At 48.3% G+C, this 13871-nt stretch overlaps 1 long non-coding RNA gene across 1 annotated transcript; it reads left to right on the forward strand.

Moving 5' to 3' along the window:
- Window positions 1-9176: 9176 nt before the first annotated feature.
- Window positions 9177-13383, forward strand: LOC139083125 (uncharacterized). The gene is made up of 3 exons (XR_011539696.1): window positions 9177-9379; window positions 12306-12420; window positions 13190-13383. It is a non-coding gene; the product is annotated as an uncharacterized lncRNA (long non-coding RNA).
- The last annotated feature ends 488 nt before the right edge of the window (window positions 13384-13871 follow it).

The raw sequence follows: 13871 nt of genomic DNA on the forward strand, positions 1-13871 counted from the left end.
AAGGGCCCCATCCAGACAAAAATCTTTATGCTTCTTTTTGTTCCATCTCTTCATGAATGAGCCAGGCTAGGGTTGTCAGCTGAACTCAAGAAGTTTGGCATCAGAGTGTGTCCTGGCTGATAGAGTTTATCCCTCTTCTATGAGTTGCTGCCATTGAGGGTGCTAGGGAGCTATGTGAATGCCAGAGGAGGCAGAGATGGTGTGATGGATTGACTATGAGAGGACTTGCCATTGGAGTTAGGCCATATCCCGACCAAATCTGACACAGAGAGAGACTCGTACACGATTTGCAGGGCCAAGTGCTAAATGAAAATGTGGGGCCCTTTGTTAAAAAACTATTGGGAAATTCTAAACAGTGACCGCAAGCTTTAAACTAAGCATAGGGCCTTTCCAACCATGGGCCAGCTAAGCGTGGGACAGCCGCACAGTTGGCAGCCCTGCGAAGCCAGGCCTGGAGAAAAGCTGCCACAGCACATTCCCTGAAGGAGCAGAAGGAGAGGTTCTTGGTGCTCTCTTGATCCAGAGCTTTATCTCCTTTCATATTCCCAAATTTGTAAATGTATAACAGCATTGTGCTGGTGAAAGTTACCATTTTACAGATCACGGGGCTCATTCTTTCAGAGGAATGAGGGAAATAACAGGGTGCTTAAAAGCAATTAGTTGAAGCAACAAAAGAACAAAGGGACCAACAAGAAAGCTATTATGCAAATATGCGGCCATCCACTGCCATTCTGCCTTGGGGAGCCTTGTGGTGGGTTCAGAAGTTTCCGCCTGTCTGAATTATTAGTCCCTCTTATACTTTATATCAAGCCTCAGTATAATTATTTATGTTTTTTTTCTCAGCACATTAGTAATTGGCCTTTCCCGTCTCCTGGTCTCATGTGGGCTCAACTGCTGCTGGACTGAAACCAGCAAAGGAAGGCAAAGTGGGCTCAGCCCCTCAGGAGGCTCAGCTGACAAAGGCACCCAAGATTCAGGGTTGACCCAGTTCTGTTCTCTAAGGTCCTCAGGAAAGAAGAGGCTAGGAAGTGCCTTCCGGAGGATCCTGGGCGGTGAGATTCAGGGCAGAGTGGAGGAGGGCTGAGCTGCTGTCCGTGGTCCTGAACCATGATGCTTGCTGCCTCCTTTCAGACATGACCTAGTCGGACATTACGGAACGCAGTGCCCCAAACAAGCACACAAGCAAGCAAGCAAGCAAACAAACAAAGAACTAAAGACCCAACAACCACATTCCACACAGCATGTGTGCCTATGTCAAGAACAGTGAATTATATTCAAAATACATCTTGCTTTATTACAAAAGGGGTAGATCAACTAAACCACCAAAGGGATAAAGTTTTGTTTCTGGCCTCTTCTTGGGGAATTCAAGCCACAAAATGTGTTGCTCTGGGGCTCTGGCCAACCAGACTTCACCTCAGCAACTCTGTGCTCGTGTCTCTCCATGGCCTGGCTTCAATCAGTGCTCAGCAGTGAGCTGTCCCATCACTGGGTGAGTGCTTCCACCGAGGGCATGGCATGTAGGTGTCAAGATCATAGGGTCAGTTTCTTTTCAGCTCTGAAATATTTTCTGAGTGAATGAGTAAAGAGTTCAGACTCATAAGGAGGGACCGAATTACCGACATAGATGACTAGCTGGCGTTTAGATGATATGAAAGGTCTCATGTATTAAAGAACTGAGCTTTCTGCTGAAAATAGGGGTTGACTTGGTCAAGGCTCTGCTACTTACTAGCTGTGTGTCCTTGAGAGTGTCACTCAGCATTCTGAACCTGTCTCCTGCTTGGAAGATGGAGATAAATGTTGCTACCACCACCTCGAGGAGGGAGCTAGTCAAGGATGGCAAAGCCCCACACCTCAGTTTAGGAATCATTGGTCTCATCTTCTCCATGCACCTGCATTGGACTATGGATGCTCTCCTGTCCATCTTCACTGCCCCAGAGGGAAGGGCTGCCATGACAAGACAGCCAGTCTATTGCTGAGGGTTCTGAGGGCTTCGGGAGATTGGCACTGTCTGAAGATTGGGAGCCCCACCCTCCAGTCATGACCTTGTGCACAGAGGGTGTGTGTGAGCATGTGCGGGCCATGGGTCCTCTCCAGGTTGGCCCAATATCCTGGGACAACTACTCCTGCCCTTCCTCCAGCTGAGTCATGCCTGCCTTTAGGAGAAAGGGGAGCATCAATCTTGGTTCCACTCCAGTTGGTACTTCTCACACTTTACCCCTTTGTCTACACTCCACCCCATCACCATCTGCCATTGTTCCCCGCTCCCTAATTTTTCTGATCTGATCAAAATAGAGAAAAAATCAAAGTCTGGCTCTTGAGCATTCCCATTCTCTCAGGGAGGCCACCGGTCTGACAAATTAATCAGGAAGAAGGTGCTTGATGAGACTCCTGGGAGGTTAATTTGTAACCGTCTCTCAGGGAACACATTTGTTTTCTGACAGGGGCCTTCTGGAGGCAGTGCCACCAGAGCTGTCCTGGTCCCCGGAGGCTGCCTTCTCTGCTGCTGCAAAAGCTGGTCCTGGGCTGGGCCATGTGGGGAGGCCACTGAAAGCAGCCTTGATTGCAGAGTTTGGATTCATAAGCTGAGGCCTTGGCTCAGGAACAAGCCCCTACACTGGATCCTGTTGGGGGTCCTGTTTCCTCTTCTCTGCTCTCTACCTTCTCTGCTGGAACATGGCCCGTGGTCCCTGCCTCAAGTCCAGGCCTCTCTGTCCTCAAGAGGCTCATTTACTCTGCTGCTGCCTTGGCCTCCCCAGGAACTCAAGGGGTGGGGGGAGCAAACTCAGCATGGCTGAGGGCCCCATTTAGAAGAGGGGGCTGGGGAATGAATGGTCCCCCCTGCGGTTCAGCCTCATCTCCTTAATGGATCCTAATTACTCCTGTCCTGCTTATGGCTTCTCTCTTGGGCCCACCTGTCGAGATGATGGATGAGGTGAATGAGAGATGTGGCCAGCTGGGGCTGGAGGAATCCTCCCCTTCTCTAGTATGGGTGGGGGCTGTGGGAACTTTAAATCAGACCCAAAGATTCCAAATAGGGGTAGGCAGCATCACAGGATGAGCCCTTCTCCCCGAGAACTTGGGCTAAGTGATTTTAGCTTAGAAGGAAGGTGAAGGGGAGGCCGGGTGGGAGGACTGGCTCCTGTGGTGTGAAGCCCTGGGAATACACAGTGAGGGAGGAGGGGAAGGCTGGCAGCCCTGTGGAGGACTGAATCCAAGGTGGGATTGAGAATTGCGTTGTATGACTCCAGCACCGGGTCAGTTACAAGCCCACACCCACTTGGAGAAGGCTGGCAGTCAGCAGAGCTGAGCGGCTCCATCTAAGTCAGGGTTGTGCTGGGACTCCATCTCAAGCTTATTCCATTGCTCCATGGACACACAACCAGTGAGGACTCAGTAAACGAATTACAGATCATCTGGGGTCCCGGACACAGATCTTGGACCCTATGGTCAACAGTAGCAGATGCTAGATGTCAGTAATTCTGTTTTTCTGCAGATTAACCAGATAAGTGAGGAAAGAATAACATGATTCTGCCTTTAAGTCACATCAACCCAGGACAAAGAAATGAAATGTCCCCCTACCCAGCCATGATGGAGTCTAACATGCTGTGGAAATGAACGATCACGGTTTACCTTGTGAGTTATTGTTTTGTCACTTGTCCTACACCATGTGCTATGTTACAAGCTCCTTGCAAACAGCGTGCATCTTATCCATCTGTGTCCACTTGCAGTGTCCCCTCTGCCCAGAAATGTGGCTGGTGCTGCTCACGGCACACTCACAACACAGCAGGTGGGGAGAACCAGGGACCAGACTTGAACCTCTCTTCACAACTGGAATGTTAGCCCCAGGTTTCCATAGGGAATAAAACTTTTACTCCCCAAGACATAATAGTTTGAGAGGAATGCTTCCAGCCCTTTCCCCATGCTCCTTCTCTGGAACCACTTTCCTGACTGCTGAGGGTGAGGAGCCTTTGGGCAGAGTGACTCTGAGCCTCCTGGGTTTCTCCCTTAAAAGGGGTTCTCAGGCATGCATTCTTTCTCTGCTAGGGGCCAAATGTGGGCTCAGGCATTTGTTGCCTGGCGTAGCCTCCAGACTGGCCCCACAGCTCCTGCGTCCTGGAATTCACGTCTTCTAGGTACCATCTTCCCATATGGAACAAAGCTGACATGTGTGACCAATAGGAGAGGGCAGGAGTGATGTTGTGTGGCTTCTGAGCCCAGGTCACAGAAGACATTGCAGCTTCTGCCTTAGTCTCTGGGATGACTCATTCTGGGGGACGCCAGCTGCCATTTCACAAGGACACTAGTCCTGGGCTCAGTTGCATCCCCCTCCCAATTAACATGTTGAAATTCTAACCCCCAGCACCTCATAATGTGACTGGATTTGGAGACAGGGTCTTTAAAAAGATAATTAAGGTAAAATGAGGTCATCAGGGGGGCCCTGAGCCAATGCGGCTGGTGTCCTTATGAAAAGAGGAGATAAGGACACAGCTGCACAGAGGGAAGATCATGTGAAGACACAGAGAGAAGATGCCATCTACAGCCAAGGAGAGACACCTCAGAAGAAACTAATCCTGTGGACACATTGATCTCAGACTTCTGGCTTCCAGAATTATGAGAAAATTAATTTTTGGTTAAGTCCCCAGTCTTTGGTACTTTGTTTTGGCAGCCTGAGCTAACTAATGCAACACTCAAGGAGCCCTGTGAGAGGTCCACGTGGAGAGGCACCAACTTTGAGTCCTGTGCGTGAGCCACCTTGAGAGAAGATCCTCCTGCCTCAGTCAAGCCTTCAGATGATTCCAGCCTCCCAGCCTTAAATCTCCAGCTGAGGCTCCAGACACTATGGAGCAGAGAGCAGGCTTCCTGCCCTCTGCTATTTAAATTTGTGTCTCACCAGAACCATGAGATGATATGTGATTACTGTTGCATGAAGCTGTTAAGTTTGGGGTGATTTGTTGTGCAGCATTATTTAACCAACGCACAGATGGGCTGTGACTGAGTGAGACAGTTAACTCAGGGGTCAGGGGGAAGGCCATTTTCGGGACCTCATGTGGCCACAGATCTAAGCTGTGCATCAGCAGGGGAGCGTGTCCCAGATGACGTGGCCAAGCCTTCCCTGAGAAGGGCATAAGCTAAGGAGAGTGGCCTCAGCAGTCCACACAGACAGGTGTGGGCGGTGGCCAGAGAGGTTGGCAAGGGGGCAGGGACCAGCAGGGGCCAGAGGAGGGGAGTGGCTAAAGTCCCCTGCTCTTGAAGAGGACTGGGACAAGGGAAGGCGCCAGGAAGAGGAGCCTGGAAACAGCGACCAGAGAAGAAAGAGATGCTGTGATAGCAGGCCAGGGAGGTGATCCCAGGACCCCATATGTGGGCCGGGGCTTTCCTGCCCCAGACCAGACACCTCCCTCTGCAGGGAGAATTAAAGGCCTCCGGCCCCTCAATCAGGAGACCAACACCTACTGGAGAACACCTCCTCTGTACTTTACTTCATTTTATTTTTACAACAGCCCCTTGAGATAAGTGTTATCTCTACTTTTCACGTAAGGAAAGGGAGACTCAGAGAAGGAGAGATTGAGCAACTTGCCCATCACGTCAGTGGTAAATAACTGCTGGATTCAGAATCAGGAACATTGGCCTCCAGAGCCCCTGCCGTTCCCAGAGGGTGGAGTGATGGAAGGCAGCTTGGTGCAGGGGTCCAGACAACGTGCTTCAGAACCAGACTGCCTGCGTTCAATTCCTGGCTCCACTGCTTACTACTTTGTGACCCCGGGAAAGTCACTTAGCCTCTCTGCTTCAGTCTCCTCAGCTCTGAAGTGGAGATGACAGTATGGACCTCATGGGTTGCTGTGAGGATTCAAAGAGTTATAAGCCAAGTGCTTTGTGAGTGTTGGCCGTTATTGTTCCTTCAACTCTGCAAAATGACCTCCTCTGGTTTCAAGGGAAAAAGGATGTGATTCTCAGAAGCAGGCTGGACGTGACAGGCCTGGACTGGACATGGTACACAACCAACGTTGCTGAATTGACTGTTTATGTGTAAACGTGTCCTCTTTCCCTCTCTTCCTCTCTAATCCCAAACCAAGCAGCTCAAGTTTTTGAGAGGCTGATGGCTCCAAACGGATCCAGAACACAGGCTCCCCTTGGCACTGTGGGCTGCCCAGGGCAGAGCTCCGAGCCAGAGCTCAGGACGAGAGCCCTTCTTGGAGATGGAGCTGAACAACGACATTCTGACAGGAGCTGGGGGCTTTGGGCTATGGGTGGAGGGATCATCAGTCTTTTGTGGACATGCTGCTTCACTCCTGCACCCACACCCCATGGAGGGCTGGGGCTCAGCAAGGGCCTGTGAGGGTGGGCTTGGGGGTTATCAGAGCAGCGTCTCCCTGAGGGGAAGGCCGAGGCTAGGTTTCCTTCTGATGCCTTCCAAGCTGAAAAGGAGCAGCTAAGTGTTATTGATCTCAGCTCCAGAGGGGAGATTTGCTAGGAGGTCGCTGGCACCAGCCCATCACTTAGCTGGTACTCATTATTCAGTGATGGGGTGGGGAGCAGGGAAGGGCTGGCATTCTGCCACCAAGCCTGGCCTCCCAAGAGAGGAGGCGACGTGGGAACTGGGAGAGGCAGACAGCCGGGAAAGGGTCAAGGGTGACCCATCTCATCCTGGGAGAAAGGGTGCCTGGTGGAGGGTACTAGGAGAAATCCTACCTTGCAGGCAGCCCTGGGGCCTCTTACAGGCCCTGGAACCTTTAGCTGGAGAATGGGAAAAGAAAAGGGCCTGGTACCAGGCCAGGCCGCTCTCAGATGACCTTTGTCTATGCCGCAGTTTGCTCAAATGCCCACTGACATAAAATGTCCCACCCATTTTATAATGGCATATTGCAACGAATCTAGTCTTTACAGTGACATAAATGGTAATTAAGTCCTGAGGCCTGAGAGTGGATCAGAATAACTCACTAAACAAGATCTAGAGGCCGTGGATTTGGCCACTTCCCAATCCTGTGAGAGGCGGCCTGTGCCTTGAGCTGTTGGATTAGATCATGTTGATAAAAGTGCTCTGTAACAGGTAACACGTCAGACAAATGTCAGCTCGCACCATCACATTATTATTATTACTATCATTATCACCCTTCCAGAAATACATGTCCAGAAACATAACATAGCCTTAACAATAGCCGTGAGAAATGACGGGTGTTAGGACATGAATAAGAGTGTTCATTGCAGCAGTGTTTGGAAACAACCCAAAAGCCCACAGAATGAAGAATGGAGAAATAAATTATGATATCTTCACAAATGGAATTTTTTACAGCAGTGAAAATGAATGAACTACACATAACGGCACAGGTGAATCTTAGTAACATAATGAATGGAAAAAAGCAAGTTCTCAAAGGCTATATACAGTACAATGCCTGTTTTCTAAACTGCAAAATTAAAACTAAAGACTATATAAGGCATACATATATAGGTGATACAACTAGAAAATAAAGCAAAGAAATGATAAGCACATGCGTTAGTAAACTGGCTACCTCTGGCAGAGGAGAAGGAGGGGGCCAGGCCAGGGAAGGAACACACAGACATGTTATTCATGTTCTAGACTTGGAGTTGGATGGTGAACAAAAATGAATGAATGTGTGAATGAATGCACGACTGAACAAGCAGGTCATGCATGGGAGAATGTTGACATTGGGTCATAAGCAAGGATTCTGATTAGTCCAAGTTGAGTACCTAGAGTCCAAAATTGTACCTAGAGTACAATTTTTTTTCATTTAAAGAAGAGTCTGATATTGAGTGGATATTTGGCGTTGCATCCCCAAGTTGATATTGTAGAAAGACAATAACTGTTTTCTAAGGGGAGTGGGGGTGCCTTTCTACAGCCCACTGTGCCCAGAAATATGCTTGTCACACATCCTTTTGGGGAGAGGCGAGTTGCAGTCTCTCTTACAACTTGTTGTAGGTGTGCTGAAGGATGTATAAAGTATGTATGCCATTGGGGCAGAATTTACATCCACAACTGCCACCAAATCACCAGTTAAACTCACCAACACTTAGTGTTGTCAATCATTCAAATTTTCCTCATCGTGATGGATGTGAGGTTGTATCTCACTATTGTTTTATTTTGCATTTCTTTGAAGATTAATGAGGATGAGCATCTTTTCATATATTTGTTGATCACTTGGTTATCTTTCTTCATGAATGTTTGAATCTTTTGTTCATTTTTTTAACTAATTTGTCATGATCTTATTCAATTTTGATGTTCTTTATATATTTTGTATATGAGTCCTTTTGGAGAATATAGTCAGGGTTGTCCTGGCTATTCTTGGATCTTTGTATTTTGTTTAATTTTTTAAATAAAATTTAATTATATTTATTAATGAAAAAACAAACCAAAAGCCCATGAACAGGAGAATAGATGAAAAAACTGTGGTATAGCTTACACAAAGGAATATTACACAGCAATCAAAATGAACACACCTCTGTGATACGAAGCAATATGGATGAATCTTAGTAAAGTAATATTAAGTGGGGGAAGAAAGGCTCAGAAAATTAGATACAGCACAGCATCCTTTTTCATAAGGGTAAAAGCAACTAAGATAAAAATCTGTACTTTTAGGGAATACATACAGATGAATTAACACAATATTAAAAGGAGGTAAGGAACAATGGACCTGTGATTCAGGATGGTGGCTCCCTTAGGTGGGGCCAACAGGAGGGTGGGAGGGGAATGGTTGCATAGCTAGGTGGAAGTTATTGTCAAAGTCCTAGCTTTCCCTTTGGGTGGTAGATTTATGGGTGCTTATTGCATTGTTAAAGATGTATCAAGACATAAATGAATGAATGACTGGTGAAGAAATGTCATATGGATCAAGGATTAAGATTAATCTAATTCAGTACAGTTTAGACAAATTATACAAAAAAGGCTGAAAATGAAGGATTGAGTGAGGACACCACTGTCAACCCCTTTGTTGTGGGGCCCCTATTCTCCCCTGCTTGCGTCACCCCTGAACCAAGCAGGGGTGCCAGTGTCAAGAAGAATAGTATATATTAGTAAAGCTTAATTTCTTTTAAATTTGTTTTTAGAAAAATAAATACAAATGGAAGTTTAATTTTTTTCTTCCTACACCGCCATGCATCTTGTGTATTCCCTGGGGTGTATACGTGCCTCTGCCCTAAGCAAATGGAATTTTAAACCAACTGTCATTTTAGATGGATCACCCAGTTGGCATGTGGACGTCTGCTATTCTCTTGAGCTTTTAAGAGGCTGTTGATATACTTCCAGTCAGAGAGGACAAGAGCCTCCAGGGTGGCCTTGGGAAAGGAAAGAGTCACGGAATTGGAGAGGTATTTAAGAGAAGCAGTTTATAGGACTTCATTTCCATAACAGCAGAACATCTGGGAGGTAAAGAACTATGTATTCTCCACCAGAAACTGCCATTTCTCTTGGCGCCAGAATCTCGATTTGCTCTAAACTCCTCAGCCTGTCATCGTCCTACAGAACGTTGACACCTTTATATGGGTCCCAGGGCAATTACAACCTTATATCTGCTTCTCACTCACAGATGGACTAATTGGTGGTGCCCTCCCTGCTGACAGCCCTCAGATGTTGAAGGGAAATCAGGCAGCCTTTGATGGGTACTGATGCTGCTGAAATCTGGAGGCTGGTGTGGCTTGGGGGTGGGGTTTGCATTTCAGGGAAGCACGATACAGCTGCCTCTCAACATGTCTGTTCTGCCTCCTCTGACAGCAGCCCATCCATCAATTATCTTGGATCTTTCCACAGGCTGACTTTTAATTGAGAGCTTCTGATGGATTCTTGAGTGGGTTTAGAGGAACCACGGTCCTAGAAGGTAATTTGGCAATAGGAAAGTTCTCAAGCCTTAGGATTTGGGGGAAGAAGACCATATGTTAGGGGAAGACTTGAAGTATTTTGGGCTAGAAAATCACATGCTCCCTCAGGGACAAGAAAGGCTTGCCTTGTTGGGACACCAAGTCAACCACCTGCTCCTCCTCGCTGAGGCTTATTTTCATACTTGTAACATGAAAGTGTAGAACTAGATGAGTCTTAAAGCCTGGGCAAAAATGCTGCTGCAAAGAAAGCAAGTGACATCACGGCTAGGCAACCTGGCACCACCACTTGGGACTTGTGTGAGCTTGAATGAGTCATGAACTGCGGGGAGTCTGGGTCCCCTGACTGCTAGTGGTCTTGACCTTATAGATGGGGGATTATGTAAATGAACATCTATGACAACACCTGGCACATAGTAGACCTCACAGAACATCACTTTTTTAATTTACTGTTTCATTGCCAAAAGGAAGAAATGGGGGCCTGGGCTGGAGATGAGTGAGTCTGCAGGATTACAGACCTAATGTGGCTCCTGCATGCCTGTGGCCTGCTAGAGCTGTTCTCTCCAGCTAGATTTCTCTCCCCTGGCCCCGGCCTGAGCTGGGAAGAGGTGGACTGACAAGGAGGTTGCATGGCATAAAGGAGAGATCTGGGGCTCTGGAGTTGGAAACTGGGGACAAGTTATTTATCTCGCTAGCTTCAGTTTTCCCACACATGAAACTAATGATTCCTAGCCCATGGGGTTGTTGTGAAGGATAAAATGAGATAGCGTACCTAAAGCTCCAGGAACACGGTAGGTGATCTCTCAGTGTGTGGTGACTTCCTATCCACCTTCTCAGCCTTCCCCTTAGACTAGACTCTTGGGACTCCTTGAATTTTTTTCTTTGGAGTGGAGATTCTCTGAGTATGCTTCTGGCCACAGAGGCCCTGAGAAAATTCATCAAAAATCAATTCATGAAATGACAACTCATCACTTTCGTTTTGCCAAATGGCAATTTGGCTTCCCATCAACTGGGTCTTGGGGAAATTGCTTTTGGCAAGCGAGCCAGCCTCCCAGAGGGATTCTCTAGGTGGACTGGGCTGCTCCGGATGCAAGTTCAATGAGTCCTCAGCTCAGCAGCGGGAAGGTGTGCTTTCAGCATTCGATGTGGGAAGTTGAGCCCTGCAGTCTGCAGCTGACATCCAAGCCATCTTTTCCTCTTTCTGCTTTGGCCAAGACTGTGGCCGTCACCAAGAAGAGGTTCTTGACTGAGAGGAGTGTGGCTGCTGACGGGGAAACTGAGCCAGTTGGACTGGCACACCAAGTCTCTGGGAAAGAAAGACTGTTTGACATTCCTGGTGTTTCCCTCCAGGCCCCTTGGGTCTCTCTCCTCTTCTCCTCTAACCTCTCTTTTCACTGCAGAACAAAAGAGAAAGGGACAGGTAGCAGATGGAGGCAGAAGGTGAAGGTAACAGCTGTGGGAGGTGGGAGGATAGAAGCTCTTGTCTTGAAGAGGCATCTGAACCCTGAATTCCCCTCTTACGGGTCAAGATTCTTTGACTGCAAGCAAAGGAAACAAATTAGTTAATTCCCCTAAAGGGAGCTCCCAGCATGGAAGGGAGGATGGAGAACCGGGCTTGGGGATAGGTGAGAATCAAGGCAGTGCCCAGAGGCACGGAAGCAGCCACCATGTGGTCAAGATGCAACTGCAGCCAATTGTTTTCAGTCTCTTTGTTCCGATGCTCAAGATCCAAATTCCAGAGAGGCGCATCCTACAGCATAGTTTGCATTACATGCTCTTTCGTTGTCTGGAAAGGATGGAGCTTCTAATGACCTAGCCCCCAGGCTGTACCCAACGGAGAAGAGGTAATTCCAGTCCAGGAACTGAGCTGAAGAGAAAGTAGATAGTAGGAAGCCAGAAAATACAAATCATGGCAAATAGGCTTCTAGCGTTTAGAACGTGCTAGACACTGTTTGAAGTGCATTACATGTATTCACTCCTTTAATCCTCCTAGATAGGCGATGAGGGTATTAGCATGCCCATTGCACAGATAAGGAAACTGAGATGCAGAGAAGGGAAATCTTCTGGCTGGTGAGTGGTGGGGCTGGGATTTGAATCAGAGTCTGGTTCTTAGCGCCTGTGGGATGCTGCCCACTTTGCTGATGCTCACCTGAAACGCAAGCTTGGGAGAATCAAGGAATTTCGTAGTGTAAAAGAAGGCTGGTTTGCTTAGGGTTTCCAAGAGTAGAAGAAAACTGAAGATGCCTAGCAATCCCACCATTCTGGTCTCCCAATCCCCAAGGGCCCTACTGTCAACCTCTACTTGAGCATCTCTGTTCCTCTGCTCAAGGGCAGCTGGCCCTGCGAAGGAGGTGGGCAAAAGGAGGGGGGTGCGGAAGGTCGACACAAGCTTGATTTAACAAGCCAAGGAAAGGCAAGGTATTGCACAGAGGTAAGATTTAACAAAAGGAGAACTAAATTGACATTTTATTGACTTGCAGTGGGAGTTGTTAAAGACAGATTACTGCACCAAGAGTAAAGTTTGATTGAGAGGCTGGGAGAGGACTCAGCCATCCAAAGCTTCCCTTGAAGGCCAGTGATACCCCAAGGGGCAAGGTGAGTACATAAATTTGAGGTCACACACGGATACTTGCCATCATACACACACACCCCTACACCATCACTACCACCACAAACAAAATCTGAGCTTCTCCCTTAGCTCCCAGAGACCAGGCCCGGAGACACTGGGTGGAGTGGAGGTGAATGAAGGCCCAGCGTACTACATTTGACTCTTACTACTACCCTCCCCACCCCAACCCGATTTATCCCTGGGCCCACTGGGAGCTTCAGAGATGGAGTTCCTCAGACTCTAAGGAAGAAATAGAGTCTTGAGAAAGCACCTCATTGCTTTTGGTAAAAAAATGATCCCGTCTCAAAGGCCTCTCTCCAGGGACTCCCTGCACACTGATGGCTCTGTGCAGAGACGCAGCTTCCTAGGGAGCGTGGAGGTCTGCTCAGGACAGCATGGCACTCCGCGATTTGCCTTAGCTGAGGGGTGTGGTGGGGGGGCACCCAGGGAACCTTGAGACGGCAGAACAGAGGGACATGTGCGGAGGGGGAGAAGGGCAGGGACAAGGCTGGATAATAAGGAGCAGACTGGCCTGGATGGCCCCTCAGGGATGACACGACCTTGGTCTCTTCCTTCACAGAGGTTTTGGCACGCGGGTCTGGATTCTAGTGTGGGTGATGGTGACTCCTGTCCCAGGAAGCCTTTTCTCTGTGGGCCCCTCACTCCCTCATGCATTGCATCCTCCACTCCTCCCTCCTGAAGCTGTGAGGGGCCGGGGTCAGTGTTTGAATTGCCTCTCTCTTCTCTGTTCTGCAGCTAACGACGCATGTCTGGGAATTCTTCCAATGGCTCTCCTCCTTTCCTTAGCCCCTGCCTCTGAGGCAGTGGCTGTGTCCAATGGAGGACTCATGACTTCCATCTGTAAGCTCTCCCTCCCAGTTAGTCCACTGTCTCCCTGGGGAGAGCCAATGCACATCAGAATATCAGTATTAAAAACAACTTCTCAGCTAGATTCCTCTCAGACATCTAGTACATCAAAATCCCTCTCACCCTAATTCCTTTTCCTCCTCTCTCCCTCCGCCACTGGGACTAGGTTCTTCTCTTAGCTCTTGGGGTGCCTTCTGCATCCCCCCGGCCCCCTCTGTACCCTCCATGTTCCGGTTCCAGGTTCTTCCTGGACTGAGCAGTAGGGGAAAAGGAGCATCTGGTTTAGCAAAAGATTTGAAGGTGACCTTCATCGAGCCCTAAGAGAGATAACAATCTCTCTGCAATCAACGAGCCTGGCTCCTCTGGATACCAAAATAGCAACTGTGGAGTAAGTCTGCCCCCTCCACCTCCTTCCCCTCCCTTTTTCTTCAGGACAACACAAAGAAACTCTAGGGGTGAACTGGGAAATCACAGTATCTTCTAACAGCCTGAAAGCCTGAAAAGCAAGTTCCTGTGTATGTGTATCTGCGGCTCATCGGTACAGAAAAGCTAATTATCTCAGCGCTGTCGC

Source organism: Equus przewalskii, chromosome 4 (genome assembly GCF_037783145.1).
Source record: "Equus przewalskii isolate Varuska chromosome 4, EquPr2, whole genome shotgun sequence".
NCBI lineage: Eukaryota > Metazoa > Chordata > Mammalia > Perissodactyla > Equidae > Equus > Equus przewalskii.